General features: G+C 43.5%; 1 protein-coding gene across 10 annotated transcripts in view; it reads left to right on the top strand.

The window, feature by feature from the left end:
- The window catches only part of LOC309524607 (contactin-4), a 547,669-nt gene that overhangs the window by 354,430 nt on the left and 176,394 nt on the right, over positions 1-16,845 (top strand). Inside the window, exon 1 of one of the 10 annotated variants that reach the window (XM_082209339.1) lies at positions 5,435-5,665. The exons of the other annotated variants lie outside the window; for them this stretch is intronic. The gene's annotated coding sequence lies outside the window, so the exon portion shown is untranslated. Of the gene's footprint in view, positions 1-5,434; positions 5,666-16,845 lie in introns of those variants that run through there. 10 annotated transcript variants of the gene reach the window in all.

The raw sequence follows: 16,845 nt of genomic DNA, 5'->3' as shown, positions 1-16,845 counted from the left end.
ATGTGAGCAGGCTATAAAGTGGGCCATCTTGGTTAACAGGTCTACCACAACCATGATGGCTGTTTTCCCTCTGGACCTTGGCAGATCAGTCATGAAATCTATTGCCACTGCCTCCCATGGCCTTTCCGGCGTGGGTAGTGGTTCTAATAAACCTGCCGGTGCCCGCCTCTCCCCCTTGGCTCGTTGGCATTGGTCACACCCTCTCACATACTCCCGCACATCTTCCCTGACCTTGGGCCACCAGAATTCCCTGGTAACCAGCCACATGGTTTTGTGTTGCCCAAAATGCCCTGCTGTGGGGCTATCGTGCAGTTGTTTGAGTACCTTTTCCCTCAATTCCCCTTCAGGTATATATAACGCTCCCTTGTAGTACAACGCCCCGTTTCTCTCCTCAAAACCCCCGGGTTTGTCTCCCTCCCTCCTGAGACCCCTGAGTTTGTCCTGGGCGTATTCATCCTGTACCGTTCCCTCTACCAGTTCCCTTTGCCCCACCAATGCCGCCCCACACACCCAGCGGTCCTCGGGAATGACATGGGTCTCTTCGGGTGCACCCTCTCCCTCCAAATATTCAGGTTTGCGTGAGAGAGCGTCCGCCCTAACGTTCTCCGGGCCTGGTACGTAACAAATCTCAAAGTTAAATTTGGAGAACTCCTGGGCCCATCTCAACTGCCGTTGGTTGAGCACTCGCGCAGTTCTCCAATACTCTAGATTCTTATGGTCCGTGCACACTTGCACCTTCTGTTGTGCACCAATTAGCAGGTGCCTCCATCTCCGGAAAGCCTCATGAATCGCAAGAAGTTCCCGGTCGTACACCGTGTAGTTCCTCTCGGATTTGTTCAGCTTTCGCGAAAAGAAGGCACACGGTCGCCACTCTGACTCCTCCTTCCCCGGCTGCAGAAGAAGCACCGCCCCTATGGCTCTGTCAGAAGCGTCTGTTTCGACCCTCAGCTTTTTTTGTAAATCCACATGCAGAAGTTGTTCATCAGAGGCGAAGGCCCTTTTCAGTTCCTCAAACGCTCGCTCCGCCTCCCCCGTCCAAACAAACTTCTTTTTACTGCTGAGACAGTCCGTGATGGGCGCCGTCAGGTGGGCGAAGTTTCGGATGAACTTACGATAAAAGTTTCCAAACCCTAGGAACCTCTGCACATCCTTCTTGGTTTTGGGTGTTTTCCATTCCAGCACTGCTTGAACCTTGCCGGGGTCCATGGCCAACCCCTTGTCTGACAAGCGGTACCCCAGGAATTCCACCTCCTTGGTATGAAACTGACACTTCTCCAGTTTCACCCACAGCCTGTTGGCTTGCAGCCTGCTCAACACTTCTCTGACGTCTCTCACATGTTGCTCCTCATTCTCCGAATACACCAACACGTCATCTAAGAAGGCCACGCAATTCTTGTAGAGCAAAGGCCCCAGTACGTGGTTCATGAAGGCTTGAAAACACGCGGAGCCTGTTTGTAATCCAAAAGGCATAACGAGGTATTCAAATGCCCCCAAAGGGGTGAACATGGTGGTCTTCCATTCATCCCCTTTCCTTATACGTATCAGGTTGTACGCCCCCCTTAGGTCCAGCTTTGTAAAAATCTTTCCTTTCCGCACCCTGGTCAAAATATCATCAATCCTGGGCATAGGAAAAGCCGCCGGCTCTGTCACTGCATTTAACCGCCTGAAATCACATACAAGTCTCGGCTTGTCCGTGTGCTTTTTATCCACAAAAAACACTGGGCTACCCCCCGCTGCCTTGGACTCTCTGATGAAGCCTCTCTTCAGGTTCTTGTCAATGAACTCTCGCAACTGCTGCATTTCCCTGTCTGACATGGCATACAACTTGCCTACAGGAAGCTGTGCTCCAGGGAGTAAATTGATCTGGCAATCAAAGGGCCTATGCGGGGGTAGTTGGTCAGCTTCCTTCTCGCTGAACACGTCGCTGAGATCAGCATACTGTGGTGGCACCTTCCCCTTCTCCATTACTTCAGTCCCTGCCAGGGTGGCTTGGGCCCCTGCTGACCCCTTTCCCCCCCTGCAGTGTTCTAAACAATGTGCTGAACCGAAGGAAACCACTCTTTGATGCCAGCCCACCAGCGGATCATGTAGGGCTAGCCAGCTCATTCCCAAAATAATGGGAGCGCCTCCCAAGGTGGCCACATTAAACGCTATCAGTTCTGTGTGCCTTGCCACCCTCATTATCATTGGAACGGTCTGCAAGCTGACTCCTCCTCCCAACAGTTCCCTGCCATCGATCGTGGTCACCTGCAGGGGGTTGCTTAAAGGGATAGTCTGTATCTGGTGTTCAGCAGCAAACTCCTTGCTCATAAAATTGCAGGAGCTGCCTGAGTCCAACAGCGCCTTTATTTTTAGGGGGTGTCCATTTTGCAGCTCTAGCGACACTTCAATCACTAAAGCAGGTCGAGGAGCTTCTGGCATGGGCACTTTCACTGCTCTTTGGCCTGGCTGCAGTGCCCTGACGGTGGCAACCAGGCGTTGGCTTTTACATGCTCCGTTTCTCCCTGCTCTCCCCCCTCAACAGCTCCCACCATCCCTTGCCATTCCTTCCTCTGGGGGCAGACTCTGGCAAAGTGGCCTGGCTGTTGGCAGAGATAGCATTTCCGGGCTCCTTTTCCCTCCTTCTTAGCCCCCTCACTGGGCTTTGAAACTGCGCGCGCGCGGGCTGTTCCGATTTCCATCGGCTCTGCCGGCGGGAAAGCTGGCTCAGGAATGTCTGGAATGCGGAACTCCTTCCAACGTTCCCCTCTCCCTTCCCGCCTCTCCAAGGCTCTTGCCTCCTGGCGCGCTCCAATGGTCAGCGCAGATTTGGTCAGCTGATCCATAGACACCGCCCTGGGGCTCCGGGACAGCTCGTCTTTCACAGCCGAAGAAAGACCTTCTTCAAATAGCATCTGAATGGGTGCCGCCGATAAATCCCACCCCAATCTGTGAATCAGCATGGTAAATTCAGTCCAGTACTCACGGACAGATCTGCTTCCCTGCTTGCAAGCCATTAGCTGTCTGCGCACCACCCCTTCCTCAATATCGCTGGAAAACATGATATCCATTGCACGAAAGAACTTCATAGTGTCCTTTAGGATATCATTGTGCGTTGCCATCAGGGGTCGAACCCAGTCTCGCGCCCTCCTCTCAAGATGCCCAATTACGAAAGCAACTCGCGATTCCTCATCAGGGAACTCATCAAACTGCACATTAAGGGCATATTGCATCTCTGTCCTAAAGGCATGGTAATCCTTGGGGTCCCCCCCAAACTTCTGCACCAATCCTGGTACCTTTCTGGGGAACTGAGTGGTTCTCCCCTTTTTGTCTGCATCCTGAGCCCTTCTCTCCTCGAGCCTCGCCGTCTGCAGCGCAAGTTGGACCTCCAGAGCTTGATACCTTTCTTCCAAGCTTGGACCAGCTCCAACCCCTGCCTCTCCGGTTCCGGCTGGGTTGCTCATGATGCTTTCTCCTGCACAGGCAGCGTACAGAGACTGTCAGACTGCTATCAGGGGATGATTAGCTGCTTGTGCTTAAAATTGTGCCCCCTCAGAGTTTGTGCGGCTCCACAAACCTCTGTGTGTGACAGAGCTCCTCAGACATGTCTGCTCTAGTCACTAGTAGAGTCTGACAGTGGCTGCCTGCGGAAACGTTTCCAGCAAAGAAGTTCCTTAACGGAAACGCGTCTCCTGGACTCACGACGTGGCAGCTTCCGGCAAAGAATGGGTCTCCCTACAGTTGCTTCTGACACCTCCCCGCTATTTTCGCTGGACGTGTCTCTCACCCCTTTCTCTCCCCCGCTGTTTCCTGCCTGGGCTGCTGCGTCTCTCTCAGCATTACTGAGATCCTCCTCCAGAGACCCCTCGCTTCCCCTGCTGGTCCCTGCTTTGGCTGCTGACTTTCTCCCAGTCTCTGGGAGCCCTACCAACTCCCTTTCCTCTGATGTCAGTTCCCTGACACACACAGTCACAGAAACAAAACAAAAAGAGCCACAAAAACAAAAACACAAAATAAGTAGCAAAAACAGACAGACCTCAGCGTAACGCTCAAAACGGAAGTGTGGCACTCAAAACGGTACATGTTTGGCTTCCAAAAAAAGTTCTTAAATCGGAACACTTACTTCTGGGTTTGCAGTGTTTGGGTTCCAAGTAGTTTGAATAGCAAGACATTTGAGAACCAAGGTAGGTAGGTAGGTAGGTAAGTAAGTAAATAAGTGAATATGGAGCACCTTTACCCCTAAAGATTTTGAAGCGGCAAAGGCCATCTGTTCCCAGTGTTCTGGTTCTTCAATGTAGATTCCTGGGTGATGGTCTTTGGTCAGAGGCATTTTGAAAATAAATTTTAAAAATGCAATAGCTGTATTTTGTTTTTTATGTGTTGGGGCATCCTGCTGCTATGGATCAACTGGTGTAAGTGAACTTCCATTCTAGCCAGTAATTTGGTAACCTACTGAAATTCAGGTTGGGACTCCCATGGGCACATTGTTTAAGTCACTATAGTGGAGAGGAGTTTGGTCACCTGTTTCACTTTACCCATCTCTGGTTGATAACAGGAGAGTTGAGCTAAGCAGACTCAAGTGAGTGCAGAAATACAGGTAATTGCATTGCATGCTTATGCAAGCTTTTTCAGACTAGCCTCCCAGATGCTTGCAAATTATCTTGTCATTTAATTAGGTCCTTTCACCTGCATTAAAATGTAAAATATGACAGCACCCCTAAAACTACAGGTTTGTGTCCTGCGGTACCATGGTACTGTTGTAAGATCGAGTCCCTGCTGAATAGTTGCTCTTCAAATATTGCTTGCTGCAAATTGTAGCGAGAAAACAAGTTTTCAGGAATGTATTTTTTTACAGTAAGATATTCCCCAAGAAAGTTGTCCAGGGGGCATTCATTTAGCATTTATTCATTATTCATGTATCATCACACAAGCATCTTGAAGATTAAGTGTGGGGAAAGGCAAAGCTCATGATAGCACAGATGGTACAGGTGAAATGTGCACAGCAAAGGAGCTGTAAAGAGCATGTGAGAATGAATTGTGTTTGGAAAAATCTGCTGCGTTGGGAATACCAGGAGTCCAAATCTAACACTTAGTTAATAGCATAATGCCAGGAGAGACCTGCATAGCTAGCAGTATGTGGCACCAGGGACTATGAGCAATCACAAACATGCTGGCTCTAAACAGGCAGGCAAAGCGAAGTTTTATTCTGCCGTTGAAGACTGTGAAAAATAATAATCTAGTGAGGAGATTGGGGGGAAAGGCAAGCTGGAGGGGGGGGGGAGACTCAACCCAAAATTTCTATTTGAGACCTTTTGGTCTGTTCCGGGAAGGGCAGGAAAGAGAAAATGGATCTCAACTCTGTGGGATGTAGCAGTCAAGTTCAACATTCCTACAGTGAACATGTTAGGAGGTGTTTTGTACCACTCAGGAGAAGACTTCCTGTTTCCTCCTGAGCTGGGACAGACTTCCACTACACGGGACTTGAAGAGGGTGTGGTCTGTTGTACTAGCATGGAGGAGCACATGGCCTCCATGTTCTGATCAGTGTGTGTTCTCCATTTTGTATGTTGCTGTGTGTTTGGAGAAGTGACTGCTTAGTCGCAGTCACTTGGGACTAACTTCTTTCTGGAATAGTTCTAGTTGTTATGTAACCTAAGCCTGCCTTCAGGGGTAACCTGAATGAATCTGTGAGGAAGCTACTTTTATATTAACATTAATCAGACTCTTGTGTTTATTCTTTTTAAGAGGGATTGGAAGGGATTTTACCAGGAAAGAATCTTTAATAGTAAGACTCAGATGAGTCAGCAATAAGCTGATGGCTGCGTAATTTGAAAGGGGGGTGTTTGGAACTCTGCTAGAATATGGAACTTGCTAGTTAAGAAGGATATCATTAAATAATATATCCTCTCCTGCCTCCCTAATAATCCCAAACTCAACTGTCGCTAACCCTGACATGCAAATATCCCCATGTGGTTCTGAAAAAATGTGGTTCACAGGCTGTAATACTTACAGCCCTAAAAATTCTCTCCTCACCCACAATCTTACTATTATTGCTTGAGCCCCAGCCTCACTCCACCTGCCCTACTGTATGGAGATTATAACTGTGGTCTACATTATAGGGCTGCTTGTATGAAACGCTGAGAAAGTATTAAAAGACTGCTTTTAGGGTGCATTTATATAAAGCATTTCAAATGGTAACGTGGTGGCCCAAACAGTCTATTCCTAGTTCATTTGCCTTTCACATGCTTTTATGCATAAGTCGATTCCATCTCATTATTGCCACAGTCTGAGGTTTCATAGCACTGCTGAGTTGGAAGGAACCCCCCAAGGGCCATGTGTTCCCAATCCTCTGCAATGCAGGCATCAGAAACCTTTGTTGTGGTGGTGGTGTTTTAGGAATCTGCATGGAAATGTGTATGTATTTAAATATTATATTTTATTTCAAAAAAATATATGCATTTCTCAACTTTCTCTCTCTCTGAGAGAGAACTATGTTAGGAAGTTCCAAGCCAGCAATTAAGTTCCAATCCGGCCATTAGTCTGCCAGGTGCAAATCAGGTTGGTTTGTGTCATTGTTTGACAACATCAAGTACTGTGCTGCTTTATCATCCCTGTGACAGTGGTGACACATTATTCGGCTGCATCAGACTTTCATTTCCCAGACTTTTTGTCACTTCCCCCAACAGGTTTTTATGGTTGAGTGCAGATCGGGATTATAATTTTGCCGTTTTGGGAAGCTGCTCTCGACACTGAGCAATTGCAGCAGGGAATTTTTGTCCATATTGCTTTTTAGGACCATTTCAGTATAATCATGGTAATATTTTGGGACATACTGTTATCATGCAAAGGGGACAGATTACCATCTCTCTAGTCTTCTGAACCATATTGCCAAGTAGTAATTTTTATTTTCTTTATAGATGTTATATAAGAGATTTCAGTCTTAAATATTTTATAACTTCTTAAAAACAATCAGCCCCAAATTTATATACAGATGCAGATGCTGAGCACTTAGAATTAAACTATGCACATTAGCAGAAATTATAGAGAGCTTTGCTTTATTTGCTCAACCGTAAAACATTTAACCTCTGAATCTGCTGTTTTATGTACTCATAATTTTAATATGTAACTAACAGTGAACTATCACCCACTTCAGTGTTGCTGGAAGTTCATTGTGAAGTGTTTTGCTTTGTTTTTACCTGGGGAGGTGAGCATCATGTTTTGCTCTGGGTTTGTTGGTTTTTTTAAAAAAATGCTTTCGGTAAATATTATAGCAACTATGCTTGAAAGCATTTCTCCACAATCATTTTTAATTCAGTGAGCTAAGTAAAAGCTATGCTAAGATGGGATGTTAGGAACCAGCACATTCCTTCAGAGAAGAAACAGTTGTTATCACGTGTCACTGTTTCCAATCGCAAAGTCAGGGGAGTGTCTCTTATCAACCAGAGGGCTGACCCATTTTGTTCACTTCTTTGCTTTCTTGTATGTTTACTAGAATGGAAGTCCAAACCACCAGGATTTAGGTCATTATCAGGTCTTCCTTTCCGTCACCTTCATCCTAGCTTCTAAACAGCAGCCTAAAAAAGGTAAAGGACCCCTGACAGTTAAGTCCAGTCGCATATGACTCTGGGGTTGCGGCGCTCAACTCGCTTTACTGGCCGAGGGAGCCGCCGTTTGTCCGCAGACAGTTTTTTCAGGTCATGTGGCCAGCATGACTAAGCCACTTCTGGCAAAAGCAGAGCAGTGTACGGAAATGCTGTTTACCTTCCCTCCGGAGCAGTACCTAATTTTTTACTTGCACTAGTATGCTTTCGAACTGCTAGGTTGGCAGGAGCTGGGACCGAGCAACGGGAGCTCACCCCATCGCAGGGGATTCAAACCGCAACCTTCTGATCGGCAAGCCCAAGAGGCTCAGTGATTTAGAACACAGCGCCACCCGCATCCACAAACAGCAGCCTACTTTGAAGACATAACCTCCCCATCACCATGTTGATTTAGACTGTGAGTTTGGGGCATAGAAGGACTAAATCACAGGCATTAAATCACCAGGAGATTTCTGTTTTGAATTAGTGCTAAATGTAATCTAGTGTTGCCTCCAGTGTAACGAGAGAATGATACAGTCTTCCTCAACCTGGTGCTTTCTGACTCTTGGACAACAGCTCTCATCAGCCTCAGCCAGATGGGAGTTGTAGCCCAACAGCTAAAGGGTGCCAGGTTGGATAAGGCTGTAACAACAGATCATGTTAAGGATGAAAGAAAAACACTGCATTTTTCCACTAGTGCCAGTCAGTGGTAAGGCATTAGCAGAGACAGGAAGATGCCTTATGTGATAACATAAGGCACAACAAGTTTACAACATAGGTAAGTATGGGAAGAAAGGCATTCCTACTTTCACCACCTTCATGTGTGCCCTCTTGGATAATTTTTTCTAATTGAATTGCATATTCTTCTATTTTAATGTACCTTTGGTGGATGTTAGTCATTTTAAAATTATATTTTATGTGATTATAATATGCTATGAAGTCACTCAATATGAATTAGATAGACGGCTGGATAGATTTAAAATAATACTAACATTGGACCGCTGTTTTGGGGGGGAAATGTAGATCACACCATGTCTAGTTGCACTCTGCTTAATGTTTTGCTGAAAATCAAGATGTCTAATTGGCCCTGATAAAACCAGCCCAGGAACTCCTTGCCTTCCCTCTTTGCAACCCTTGTGTGCAGAATTAAGAATTGTGTGCCACTTAAGTGACACAGTAAGAGCTCTTCTTCCTGTGTCAAGACTATTTAATTCTATTCCCTGGAGCTCTTACATATCTTTTCCAATAACAAATATTTTGTGCTAAACTGAATGTACTAAATTGGCTTGTGAGAGCAGGTTTTTATTTTATTTTATTTTTTAAAAACATGCATATATACTTCACACATTTTCCTACTCAGACACAGTTAGTTGCTGCAGCTTTTCAGATGCGTTCAGAATAATTATGTTTTTATTGTTATATTTATCTTCTTTTTAGTTTTTGTTTTGTGTGTGGTTTTGCTAATTTAGATGTTTCCGCTGGTGAATTTGATGGATTGTGTGTTCTGTAGCATTCAGAGGATGCTATAAAGTAAAGGACTGCTCTGTTTTTGTTTTCAGACCCCACAGCCCATATAGTGCACAGGTGTAAATCTTGGAAGCCTAGCTGCTCTTCAAGGTCCTAAGCAGATGTATTCCCCTTTCAGTGATACGTTTACTAGTCATGCTTTAGATTAGCCTTCTGTAGTCTTTGGCAACTAGATGCTGTTGGATTAAAATCCCAATCATCTTCAGGCAGCATGGTCAACAGTCAGGGACAAGAGTTAAACTAACCCTAGGCTGTTAACTGGACTCATGGTTCTTGATGTTATTTATTTAAATTTATATACTACCCTTCATCCAAAGACCTCAGGGCAGTTCACAAATAAAAGAAATATTTATTTTTATTGGACACTGTTACAAGGTGCAACCTACATAAAGCACTAAAAACAATGTAAGTACAAATCCTAAAATACAGTTTTACACCACAGCAGCAAAACAATTACAAAACAATCCCATAAAGATGATAGAACAGAAGTCATTTAAATATGCACTCACACCTTCTAATCTTTGTTTCTGTGTTACGGATATGTTTGACATCAGCACACAGTCTCTGCACTACTGCAAATGTGGCATTTGAGATGAAACAGTAGAATACATTCTAGGTAGTATATGAAAGGTTTAGCATCTTCTACTTGCAAGTGTGATGGAAGGACGCAAGACTTTAAAAGAAGCAGAGGGGATGGGGATCTATATCCATCTGTTTTCTCCTGAGGGTTATAAATAAGAAGAGCACCATTATTACTTAAAGACTTGATGGAGTTTGTAAATAATTGTCTTGTGATGTAAAGTCCCATTGACACTCAGGAAATGTGTTTCAGTTTATATCACCCAAAGAAGATACTTTCAAATCGGCAAGAGAACGCACAAGGGAGTGTTGTGTTCTTAAAATGATGATAGTTTCAAGTAAATATTGGAAAAAGAAGATACTCTACCAGTGTTGGAGCACTGCCATCGATTTCTTTATCATGCAGAGATGAAAGTGAAATTGTCACAGGATAATCACAGGGATGTTGTAGTTTTAGAATAATTAATGTTGTTGACAATTGAAAATTAGGCTGTGCAAACATTGCTGCTTATTCCAGCTCCATGTGCCCCCCCCCCACTGGTGGTGTTTGAAGTCAAATACACATGAGGTTATCCACAATCCAGAGGCATCTCGTAGCTTCTTGAGAAATGCTCCTGTGTGGTGTGCTTTTCTCCTCCTGGAAGCTTCAGTTAAGCTGAAGAGTGCACATTTCAGGGAGCTGTTGCACACATGCCAGTAACAGTGCATGGGCAATTTACTGGGTCTGTGAATTGGGGTTTGGGATGAGGAAACTAGTCAGGTAATGGGTATTGGGTGAAGATATCCCAACCCTCTCTCTGACCTGTACAACAGGTTAGGAATGTGACTTGAAACACAGTGGTGGGGGAAAGCAACCTCACTGTGTTTCAAGCTGCTAATGAGTACATCATTTTAGTGTAATCTCTCATTTTGTATTTAATTTGACTGAATGCTTTTATTTTTGAAGCGTGTTAGGCATATGGGATATCGTAAGTCACTCATGTTTAATGAGGGCACAGCAAATATAAATAACTTGACAATCTAAAATGTTTGTATTGAGTATCACCCAAAGAACATTTAGACACTGGAAAAATCAGGGATATTAGAGGTAACCCTAAGAAGATAGGCCTTATGTCAAAGCAGACGATCGCTCCATCCAGCTCAGTATCATCCCTGATGACTGACAGTAGCTCTCCAGTGTTTCAGATGGCGGGTATGGTATTCCTTGTTGCCCAGTATTCCACTCACCTCAGCTACAAAAGATCCAGGAGGAGGAGATAGAAAAGATTGGAAGCATCTGGCCTTTATCAGGTTGACTGGCTGCTAGCCGTACGAAAGGTGTGGTGAACTGCCTCAGTAGAGGTCACACCAAAGGGGATCTTGCCTTTACAGTTCCCCATTGGGATACCCCTTGAGGCTGCCATAAAGGTGAGAGAGTTACTTCCATGTGGTTTTTATTAGGCCTGAAGGTTGCGTAAGGAATATTTAGTTGTATAACAAGCTTGAAGGGGTGACTCCAAAAGAGGTGTCCCTTTAGATCATCACAAATTATGTATATTTTTACCTGATGACTGTTAATAATAGTTTTTTTATGGCATGCCAGCTATATGCTTGTACTTTAATAATATAGTAATAATAATTTATTATTTATACCCTGCCCATCTGGCTGGGTCCCCCCAGCCACCCTGGGTGGCTTCCGACAAAGTATTAAAATACACTGGTCTGTTAGACATTAAATTTGCTGAGGGGGTTGTTGAATCTTGTCTCAATAGAGCCCTGGCCCAACATAGTTCTGTCTACAGGGTTCTGTCTTGGGCCTGGTCTTATTCAACATCTTTATCAACGACTTGGATGATGGACTCAAGGGCATCCTGATCAAATTTGCAGATGACACCAAACTGGGAGGGGTGGCTAACACCCCAGAGGACAGGATCACACTTCAAAACGACCTTGACAGATTAGAGAACTGGGCAAAAACAAACAAGATGAATTTTAACAGGGAGAAATGTAAAGTATTGCACTTGGGCAAAAAAAAATGAGAGGCACAAATACAAGATGGGTGACACCTGGCTTGAGAGCAGTAGATGTGAAAAGGATCTAGGAGTCTTGGTTGACCACAAACTTGACATGAGTCAACAGTGTGACGCGGCAGCTAAAAAAGCCAATGCAATTCTGGGCTGCATCAATAGGAATATAGCATCTAGATCAAGGGAAGTAATAGTGCCACTGTATTCTGCTCTGGTCAGACCTCACCTGGAGTACTGTGTCCAGTTCTGGGCACCACAGTTCAAGAAGGACACTGACAAACTGGAACGTGTCCAGAGGAGGGCAACCAAAATGGTCAAAGGCCTGGAAACGATGCCTTATGAGGAACGGCTAAGGGAGCTGGGCATGTTTAGCCTGGAGAAGAGGAGGTTAAGGGGTGATATGATAGCCATGTTCAAATATATAAAAGGATGTCACATAGAGGAGGGAGAAAGGTTCTTTTCTGCTGCTCCAGAGAAGCGGGCACGGAGCAATGGATCCAAACTACAAGAAAGAAGATTCCACCTAAACATTAGGAAGAACTTCCTGACAGTAAGAGCTGTTCGACAGTGGAATTTGCTGCCAAGGAGTGTGGTGGAGTCTCCTACTTTGGAGGTCTTTAAGCAGAGCCTTGACAACTATATGTCAGGAGTGCTCTGATGGTGTTTCCTGCTTGGCAGGGGGTTGGACTCGATGGCCCTTGTGGTCTCTTCCAACTCTATGATTCTATGATTCTATAGTGAGCCTTGGTCCAACACCAAGGGAGAATGGTATGCTTATATAGTTGTTTTTGGCTGTTTGGCTGTTGAGATGGAAAGAAGGAGCGGAATTATGTCCCCAGGCTGAAAACTTGTTGGCATAAAACTGTGCCTTCTTAGGGAAATAGACAGGGGAACAGTGTGGTTTTTGTTTTTTGTTTTTGATGTCTTGGACATTTCCAAGTAGAAGATAGGATGTGGGACCAAGGATGGTGTAGATGAGTGGGACTTAGACTTCGCCCTCTCAGCCTGGTCATGTGACCTGGCATGCCTGCGAAAAGGTTGCTGTACCTCAAACATTATTTTAAAGGCTTGTTTTTTCTTCTGCCAGGCTTAGGCTGGCTTAATCAGCAGTAACCTCACTGCTGAACGGAGTTTGAATCTGGTGCAACTTTACACCTGCTTAGCTTAATTTACAGCAGCTTGCTTTATGCCAACTTCTTGTGTGTAGGCTTGTTCCCTTAGTCAAGGCAACTTCCAGTGGATTGCTTGAAGTGTACTCTGCCGGCTGAGCTGTAGAAAGATGTTGTCTCAGCAAAGTAGTCATCTGAAGCTTTAATAAGTCTGTAAGGGCCTGACCTTCCAGTGCCCTTCTATCCTAGAAAACTATCTGAGTTTTTAAAGGTTATAGATGATTTTCTCCTGCATGGCTAAGGAGTAGGAGGAGCTACAAGGCAGTCATCCCTAGAAAGCTGATCGTCCAGCTCAGATAATGTGATGGGGGTGCCATGAGCAGCATGATCTGTGATTTGTATGACAACATATATAATATTATTTGCTAAATGATGTGAATATTTGGCTTGATTTTTGCTGACTCCGGGTATGTTCTGCTGTGTGTGTGAATCCTCTGCCGAATCTTTTTGTTACTGTATGAGAACCTCGGTTGATGTTACTGGGGTTTTTTTTAATCATGTTTTAAATGTTATGGACTATCTGAAACACTCATGTGCTGAAAGTCAGTGTATACATTTATCAAATATATATATTCATGATAAGCTAAGAGTCTGAACCTAAAACCACCCCAGTAATTGTATCATATGTTTTGTGTATATGCTATTCAGGGTTTTTGTACCCTTGCCTTTTTGAGTCTTCTAATAAAACAATTCAGCTCTTTCTCATGTAATAAATTTTGTTAATATATTTAAAGGCCTTGCAGCCATTAGATTTCATAGACCATTTGGCTGCTCAGTCCCACATTATTAGAGAGACCAGATATGCTTGTCTGGTATCTTGCGCAGTTTTTTAGGTGAAGAATAGTGCCGGGGGCTGCAGGGAAGAACATCAGACTGGCAGCATAACCCCCTCCCCCAACAAAAAAATTATCTACTTACTCCCTGAACATGGAGAATATGTTCAGAAATGTGTAAAGAAATATGTCCCAAACAAGTGTGGATGTAAAAAACCCCACCCCTGGCAGATTTAAGATTCACAACTGATGCTGAAGTTGTATAGCTGTCCACACCCATAATTACATCGCTTTGTGGCCGCAGGATCTTAATTGCTACTTTTACTACACAGTTCTTTTCCGTGTCATCCTCTTGTTTCACCAGCCCAGATTTACACCAGAAAGAAAGATGACTATTTTTGAGGTTGAATGCTTCTTTCTGTCAAAAAACATGCTGTGCATGAAAAGTATAATAAAAGCAATATCGCAGCAAAATTGTTTAAATAGCAAAACAGTGGATCATAGAATCAGAGTTGAAAGGGGACCCAAGGGTCATCTAGTCCAACCCCCTTGCAATGCAGGAATCTCAACTGAAGCATCCATGACAGATGGCCGTCCAACCACTGTTTAAAAACCTCCAAGGAAGGAGAGTGAAAACAGTTGAAGAGTGCTAAAATTTAATTTATAATGTGTACCATGGTAGTGTTTGTTGTCTTCACATAAATAATGTAGAACACAAATGAGATTTATTTATTTGCTTTTAACATTCTATCTTTCCTCAGGTTCTCAAGGTAGTTTACAGTTTAAAATAATGGCTTATGAGCTAATAGACTTTCGTTATTTACCGGTATCTAAAAGCATTTATTTGTCCCTAGGTCTATAAAAAGCATTTATATACTGCTTAGTATATATTTTTTTAAATGTCCAAGTGGTGGTACGTGGTACAAAAGGAAGAAGGAAGAAGGAGGGAAGGGGAAAATGAGCAACACACAGGCTCTACTACTTTTATGCTGTTAAATAACTGACTTAAATATTTACCAGTGCCGGAAACAGTTATGGACAGGGAAGAGCCAAATCACATTTGATCCTACCTTAATTAACAAAGGGGGCACTGCTGTTTCACTCTCCTGTCTCTCTGTTATAGCCATATAGAATAGATGCTGATGGAATCAGCTCTGTGAGATGGAACTAATCCAATCGAGGCTGATGCAGTGGGCTAAAGCCTCGCCTCTTCGTTTGCAGCCAGGTGTACTGTATGACTGCTGTTGTGTTATATCAGTTAGGATATTATATTTAATAAGTTTGTCCTGAGCAAGACCCAGTATTTGAAGGGGAGGTGGAAGAAGGGAGAGGAGAGATGCAGAGAGAAAAATATGCCGAGAATGTGACTAGCTATTATGACTAAAGATCTTCCTAAGCATTTTTTAAATCTATTCCTCATGGGACAAAGGAGTAAATATGAAAACTGCTGATGGCGATGGTTGTGGGATGAGCTGTTCACCAATGGAGGGCATCTTATTTTCTCACATGCAGCCAGGTCTGTTTTGTGTCCAAGATACAAAAAGCATGATTTTGCTGTAAATACGGAGATGCAAGAAGTGGTACAAAAAAGAACTATATATAGATTGGCTGGCAGCATCATGGAATCACTTCAGGCCCAGCCAAATACAATTTGCAGTTGCTTAAGTTTTCCTGACACCACTCTCAGATCATCATTCTGCTCAGGTAGATAATAAATAGTTTTGTTTGTTTAACAATACTACAATTAATCATATGTGCAAAATAAAACAGAAATGCCTAGTTGCCATGAATAGTAGACAGGGTAAACCTTTGTTAATCCTACCCTAGGCCACCCCCATCCATGGCTGTGCTTCATGCCTCCTTCAAGTGCTTTTGCCTGGCTGAATTGTGGTCTTGGATGGGCACCTCTTGCTTGCCTGTGCAGAGAGATGTGGTATGTAGAAAACTCCTGGCTTTTGCAGGACTGGAACATAAGTCAACTGTACAAAGCTCAGACTCACATCTCTTGCTCCACCAGCTGCTTACCTCTAGCATCTCCCACCACTGGCATGAGGGAGTGTGGTCCTTGGGCTGGGAGAGGGTTTACAGGGTATATATAAAATGCACACGCTTTTGCTCTCTCAGATTAAGGAGCTTCCCTGAGCTTCGTCAAAGCTAGAGATTACTGCTTCCAAGACTCAGGAGCTTCCCAGAGCTGTGCACAGTTCCCAAGAGCATTCTAAGTCATCCTTTAGACGCATTTGCACAGCTCCGCCTGAGCAGTGATTAGCCTGTAGAATCTTAGAATAAAAAGTAGTGAAGTACTTGATTTCTGTGCTACTTGCTTTGCTGTTTGACAAAAAGGTTTTCTTACTGAATATGAAAAATTCCTATTCAGCAGTTTAAAATCCTACCACTACCACTCCATGTCTAGGTGGTGCGTTTGTACGATTCCCACAGCACTGGTATGCCTCTACCACTTCTCAGCATCAGAATGAATGTGTAGCCTTGTATTGGAGCCGCTAATCTTTCATGACAGATTTTCAAATACCAAGAGTCACAGACCTCTGGTAACAAAGAATATCCTGAGAAAGCAAAACCATAGCTATTTTTGTCTTGCAGTTTCTTTGCACATCATACCAATTATAAACCACTTGTGCCTCAAGAGACAGCTTTTCAGTCAGAAGTAGCAGTGTAATAGCATCTAATATTTCTGCTCTAAGCCAGAAAATTAATCATGTTTGCTTTCATAAATCTGGATTTAACAATGTATGAAGAATTGATTGATCTCAGCATTCTCTTAGGTTATAGCACAATGTATAATTATCTCATTTTTAAGCATACATACAATATAAATATAAATTTTAACACACACTCATAAGTAAGATTCAAGTAACTCAAAGTTGCATTAACACGTTGGTCTCAATTCATTATGCCTCTGCATGTGTGTACAAATGATTGTGCAAATGATGTTGCCTTGGTTTTCCTGCTTCCCCCAGACAATGACCCAAGCTTCTTAATTATATGTATACAACATCCACATGCATAAATGAATCAGAGCCATTTAATTATTTCAAAATATCCAATAATTTAGAATATTCTGTTAGATCTAATGATGGTCATGGCCACTTATTTTGGATAACTTACCATTAACATAACTCTCTTCACTGCCATTTAATTCTTTTACAAATTTAGAAAACTCTTGATGCATTATGTATGTATTTTTTTAAGGACATTTAAACTTTTATTCTGTA

The sequence above is a fragment of the Podarcis vaucheri genome, assembly GCF_965113315.1.
Source record: "Podarcis vaucheri genome assembly, chromosome: 2".
NCBI lineage: Eukaryota > Metazoa > Chordata > Lepidosauria > Squamata > Lacertidae > Podarcis > Podarcis vaucheri.
This window is presented reverse-complemented; position numbering and strand designations above follow the sequence as displayed.